Below are 6933 nucleotides of genomic sequence, written 5' to 3'. Positions count from 1 at the left end.
TGCTACTGAATGGGCCGGAGGGCGGCGGCGGCTGTACTGGCCGGAGATGGGGAAGAAGACCTTCCCTGGTCGATTGACTGCTACGGGGGTGCTAGGTGGGGTGGCTTGAGGTCGCCTGAGGTTTCGGAGAGGCTCGGGGCTCCTTAAATAGGCGGTCGGGGTCAGTTCCGACGATGGTCGTGGATAAGAACGCCGGCGACCGTCATTCTATTGCAGCAGGGGGACGTGGCGGCAACGAGCGCTTGCGGACAAGCTTGGGGATGAGCTCGGACTGCTCTAGAGGGCAGCTGGCATGCGGGGGTGCTTGGGCGGCACCGTCCATGGCAGGGCGCACTGTGGCCGCCCGCTAGCCGCCACTGCCAACCTGACGGCGGTGCTGTGGAGCTCCAGGGGCGGCTCTGCGGCTAGGGGAGGGGTCGGGGCGTCAACTGGGAGAGGGGAAGGGCTAGAGCGAGCGCGAGGCGACGGCACTGGGACGCGGCGACCCGGTGCGCGCGCGCGCAAAACGTGCGCTCTGGGCGCGCCCAGAGCACGCACGCTGCGTGTTCGGCAGAATGCCACGGCATGCCAGAGGGCTCCAAATCACCTAAGGTTTAGCAGGTCTAGGCTAGGGCCATCTAGGAGTTTAGTGGACAAGCTGGTTAGGTCAGGGGATCAAGTTCGCAAGGCAATCTAATAATCATGCCAAATCTTCTTATGCACTCAAGGTGTTCGACAGAATGCTAAGTGCATCTAGGCAACTCCTGGGGTGGCCTAAAAGCTCCAGACCAGAGTCTCTTTGGATGAATAAGAGAGTGGTGAGGTTAGTTTGACAAAATCAGAAACTTGTTAGTGCAAGTTTTGCAAAACTTCAGTTTTGGACAGAAAGGAAAAGGCATGGTTGCATGCAGTAAAAATCCTCCAATGGGTCCACTCTTCTGGACTTAAGGGTTTTGTAAGATGGGCTATAAGCAGGAGAAAGCACATGGTCACTAGAGCAAAAATAATTAGGGTTGCTATACAAATCACCAAGCTGGACCAGAATGAAAAAGAGGTTGATTCACTCAAATTTTACCAAGAACATCAATGGTTTTTTGCATAAAGTTGAATAATATACTCCTATGAACATCCCAAAATTTTGGTGGAGGATAGAAAGAAATATTTAAATGGGTTGCAGTGCAAAATTGCCCACTGGACCAGATTTGAAAAATTGGGGTAGAGCTCAAAATATTAAATGAATGAAATATATTTTTGCATAAAAGTGATTTAAAAACATCACATGACATCTCCAAATTTTGGTGAAAATTTTAAATAAATATATCAAGTGGTTGTAGTTCAAAAAGAGCTCCAAAACTAATGAAAAATCATTTTAAGGAATAAAGCTCAGAGAGAAATAATTGTGCAAATAATTCCACTGATAATAGAAATGTTTTCTTGAGAGGTTAAACAAGTCCAATAAAATTTTTGGAAAGTTTTTTCACTTGAGGTAAAAATTCCATAATAAGGAAAAATGATGGCTCTGAAATCAAAAGAAAATCCAGGAAATTAAAAGTTTAAATTTCCTGGAAAAATTTTAATTAATAAAATAAGGTTAAAATTTTGGGGTGTCACAACACTACCCCCCTTAAGAAAAATCTCGTCCTCGAGATTTGTTAAAAGCTGTTTGAAGAAAATATATGCAATAAAATGTGGCTACAGTGAGAGGGCAATAAGTGGTGTAAAACCACAGTGTGGAACACTGGCGCTGCATGGAAAAATCTATGGGTAGGGGGAAAACGAGAGATTTTCTATGCTGGATACAGTAAATTTAGAATAAATTCTAAATTTAAAATACGCTGGTCGTACCCGAGAGCACAGTGCTCTCTCTGGCTGACAGGTGGACCCAGGGCCCACTGTCAGTCTCTTCTTCTTCGTCTGGCTCTCTCTTCTTCCTCTCTCCCACGCGCTTTCCCGCACCTTCTCCACCGGCGACGTCTAGCGCGTAGGGCATCTAGGCCGTACCTGCGGTAGTGCGCGGCGTGCTAGCTGCTGGTGCAGCATGCACTCACGTCGCGGGCCAGCTGCTGTCCGCACTGCTCGCGGATTCGCCTCTGAACACCGACGATCGGGTGACGAGCAGCGCTGGTGGACTTCTCCCACCGTACACCGAGCTCGATCTATAAAACGGCCGAGGTGCTTCTCTCTTCTTCCTCACACCTGTCCTCGCTTCTCCTTCTTCCTCCTCCATTTCCGTTTACAGAAGCTAGAGACGAGGTTTTAATGGCGGAGGCGATGCCAGATTGGTATGTGATCCTGATGTGCGGAGGGCTAGCGGCATTGCTGGGACTCTCCGTGCTCCTGTGTGCGATGATCCTCGATGATCGTCGTGATGCTGCCGCTCGAGTGTTGGCTCTCCGCGGTGGCGGTGATCACGAGGAGTAGGTGTGGTGTCGGGTGTTGACTGTTGTTGGTGTGCGGGAGGTAACTCGTATCTGGATGATTATCCACTAATCTCTCTTTCAGAGACTGTGGTGCGTTAGGGAGATGATTAGCCAGATGCAACACGGTTATGTGGTGTTGCAAGTAGTGTATGTGTTCGAGTGGTTGCGGTTGTGAGTCTGCTGCCGTGGTGCTGTGTGAATAAAATTCCATGTCGTGAGGAGATATATGCTGTAGCAACTCAGGGAAAAGTAATCTCACTCTAGGATTTCTTACGAGGAAAAAAAATTAGTTGATCAAAATTTACAGCAGCAAAAATTACTCATTACAATTGAAACCAAATGTTCATCTCATCGCACAAGGTTTAGAATAACACGCATGAGTTACAACACTTAACTATATGCGAGAATACAAGAACATAGCAGTGACGTCTAGAATGAAAATGGCAACTGGAGGGGTCCTGCAAAAACGTCTCTGGTACTGGGGCGCACTCTTCGGGGGAAGCGGATTGATCAGTCTATGAATGCGTCTCTCCTGGTCGGGCCTCAGTGGTCTGCCGATGGCGATCTGAGGATTTAAATCAGCGAGGCTCTAGAGATAACCCATTACTCGCTGGGTCAAACGCTCTTGAGCGATGACATACTGGACAAGGTTGGCCAGTACTGGGTCTCTCTCAATTCATCCACCGGGAAAAGATGTCACTTCCCCGGGTGCTGCACGGCTCAGGAAGTAGTAATACCCTTGTTCGCTGGCATAGGGTACTGCGAATCGAAGGCGAACAATCGCTTCATGTGCAGCTGCTTCTATGGCCATCTGCGGAGTCGGCATAGATTTCCCTAGGAAGGAGACTTCCGTTGGGTCCTGATTTGAGTTTACGGGGGGGATGTGCACTACTGCCCAATATTTCAAGGCGGAAGAGGTGATCCTCGATTTGAGCAGCTCGTACTGGGGTGGCTGGGTAGAACCCATGGTACTGCAGGTAAAGTCCCACAATATTTTAACAAAACTACCCGAGGTTGCATCCGGGGTTCTCAGATAAATGCTAGGGCTCGGCATGGCAAGAAATGATTGTGAGGGTTGCGCACAAGATGAGGGGTACTCGGCAAGGTCAGAGGTGTCCCTTTTATAAAGCAACTGGGCTGGGTTATTTACTGCGGTGAAGGGCAACTAGTTTGTCGGTTCTGCCCTATGGGGTCGGGGTCAAAGCCACAGATACACACATCTCGCCAAAGCGACGCATTACTGTGGGTGTCGTCGGGGTTGGTTTTGGTAGCTACGCCCGGAATTTAAAATGCAATTGTACATCACACACTTATGCACAACTACTTTTTAAAATAGGGGCACGTATGCAAACAACACTGCGGTAATACAAGATCACACAACTACAGGTTGTGGACATACTGAGACTCGGTACTACTCGAGTGACTTAGTCTACCTTGTTTATATCTAAGCGGGCGTGCCTTGTGGATGCCGAGGCTTCTCCATTGGCTTCGCCGTCGGAGTTAGCTGTAGGGGGTTGAGGAGCTGCAGGGCCAGGGTAGTGATGATGACCATTGCGGGGATTGTTGGCCACATTCCCGTTGGAGTGGTTCCCAAAAGGCGATGGAGCACTTCTGGGGTCATCAAAGAACCTTGGTCGCTGGCCGGGGCTGATCTCAAGGTCTCGATCGGTTGTCCGAACAGCAAGACTGGGTTGTCGGCGTCGGGCTCAGCCTCTCTTCTTGCCGGGGCTCGGCAAGCCAGTTCTCCACGTCTGCGATCAGATCAAGGGTGATTTGATCGAACAGTCCCTCTAGTGCACTTACATAGCGCACTAGATGCAATAATGCAGGATCCATCTCGTGGTCTCCGTTGGCAACTTGTGGTGGTCTACCATACCCGTCACGGCTGGGGTAGTAGTAGAAGGAGCGACAGTTAACTCTGGGCGACAAGTGTCGGAGTTGAACTATAGCTTCTCGGGCAGCTAGTTGGATGGCTTGTGGCTCAAAGGAAGTTGTCCTTCCGGTGAACCTGGGGCGATCTGGCGATAGACCCCTACCATAGACATGCACAGTGGCCCAAAATTGACATGTCTCACCGCTCATGGACCCTTGGTACACAACATATTCTGGGGGCTCTTCTAAGGCAAAGGCATGGCGGGTGAGGTTTGCTAGCACGGTCACAAAACCTCCAAGGTTGGTTGTTGTGGTCTCATTGTGAACAATGGGGCCAGGCATTATAACTCGGTTTGGGGTAGAGGATGTGCTGTGCTGGGTTGAGGCTAGCATGCCCTTTTTATAGAAAAAGGGGACGGAGTCTTCCTTCGCACGCTTGCGAAAAAGACTATTCAGAGGCCGGTCACTGGTGTGTGACTGACAGGTAAGGCTAATAGGTTGGGCACCGACTGCCCAAAAGGTGTCGGGTCACTGTGAGGCTGTCTTACACGAGAAGCTTGGCCGGGGTTTGGTTAAGCTCCGGTGGGTTGGTTTATCTAGGTTTTCGACCTGGCTAAGATAGGATTAGCCAATGGTCAGCCAGGCTCTGATACCAAGTTTGTCAGGACCGGATTTTCAGGATATTAATTTCCCAAAAGCGGCCCTTGTGCTCACCAGCCCTAGGATTACTGTTAGCTGATGAGACACCAACTTGTTACAGAAACTCCAAGAAAAATATAAAATATGAATTACAAGACCATTCTGGCCTATGGGTACAACAATTAGTTTCTAGGGGTTGATGGCGGAAGCAGTTTGCGGATCATCAGCGTCTATGGGACTCCATTTCCCACAGGAACAGCTAACCAGGATAACTCCTATCTTCGCGAGGCGGCTATCACCATTACGTAGGTTCCGGGGCTGTCATCGCAACACTCCTTTCCACGCAAGAAATCTGGCCAAGACAATAGCCAGGGACAAGCCAGTGAGTACTTTGAATGTACTCGCAAACATTAAGAACACATGTATAATATAGCCATTGATAATCATGTTTTGAAATGTTCCATGATCACTTCGTCAGTTATGAAATAAGGTTCATGATGCACGCAAGCAGATCATTCAACTAAAACATGAGTAAACAATCAGGGAGTAGAAATGAAAAACACCGATCGGGTGTCTGAAGCGACGCCTCAAAAGGATAATAGTATGAAGCGTGCCTCAGTCGGGCGTCTGTGCGACACCACATAAAGGGCTTATAAGTAAATGAAATAACAAGATGCCACAGTCGGGCGTCTGTGCGACACCACATAAAGGGCTTATAAGTAAATGAAATAACAAGCATGCCACAGTCGGGCGTCTGAGCGACACCACATAAAGGGCTTATATAAGAATAATCACGGTGAATATCCAGGAGGTAGAACCGTCCCAGGGATACTCAATAATTCAAATACATAAATGATTAGTCCATAATAAAAATAATCATAATCATCATACGTCACCGGTCATAATCAATGCTCTTGTTTAGTAGTTTCTCCTCCGAAGACCGACACTAAGACCGACGCTTGACCCATCCCAGACTGTAGTCCTTAACCATGGACACGGCTATTCGAATAGGTATAATATCTCTACAGAGGGTGTACTCTTTACCCACGAGTAACGGATTTCTTTAGTTCATCGGAACTAATTCCGTCTACAGTCTTTTAGTCGAAAACATGCCTGACTTGCACACACCAGCTTAACCTTACACGTGTCTGGAATCACCCATACACCTGTTAAGCAAAACTCTAAGTGGGGAAGCTACAACCTCGCCTAGCATGGGAACAAATTTTTATCGCGCGCTCTAAGGGGTGGCCTCCCTCTCGGTCCCAACCGGAAACACCCATGTGTCATAGCCCCAGATCAGCCCTTGTTTGTTTTTGTTTTAGCATCCTTGCAACATGTTTAAATTTTATGAAATTTGAAATGGGGATTGTTCAAACCCTAGCATTAAATCAACTCTACTAGGGTGAATTAAAATCTTTTCAATAAACCCAAAAGGTTCCTAAGAAAAGTTCATGATTTCTGGTTAAGGTGGAAACCTCTGCCAAAAATGATGATTACATTCTTAGGTCATTTTTGGATTTTTGAATTAAATCATATTGTATTTGACTTTGGGCATTTAAATACTATAAATAATTTAAATGCTCAAATAAATGTTGGAAATTGATAAGGGTCACTGAAATAATTCAGAAAGTACCCATAATTATTTCCAGGATTTTATAAAATGATTTGATATTTTAAAACAAATCAAAAACAAATTGCAGAAATAGAAAAAAATATAAAACAGAATAGAAATAAAAGAGAGGAGAGAAACATTACCTGCAGCCCACCTGGGCCACTTACCTGCTTACTAGAGCCGGCCCAGTTCCCCCAGCCGGCCCAGCCCACCTCCTCCTCCTTTGTCCTCTTCCTCCTCTGCCAGGAGGACGAGCAGAGGCGAGGCGTGGCGCTCGCCGACGCTGCCCCGGCCACCTCCTGCTTTCCCCCCCCCTAGCCACCTCCTGCTTCGCCGTGGCAGCCTCCCCGACCCCCTCGCGACGCCACGGAGACGGCCTCGACTCCCCTCGACCGTCTCTCTCTCTCTGGA

The sequence above is a fragment of the Triticum dicoccoides genome, chromosome 1A (assembly GCF_002162155.2).
Source record: "Triticum dicoccoides isolate Atlit2015 ecotype Zavitan chromosome 1A, WEW_v2.0, whole genome shotgun sequence".
In the NCBI taxonomy this organism is placed as follows: domain Eukaryota; kingdom Viridiplantae; phylum Streptophyta; class Magnoliopsida; order Poales; family Poaceae; genus Triticum; species Triticum dicoccoides.
Note: the sequence above shows the minus strand (reverse complement) of the source record.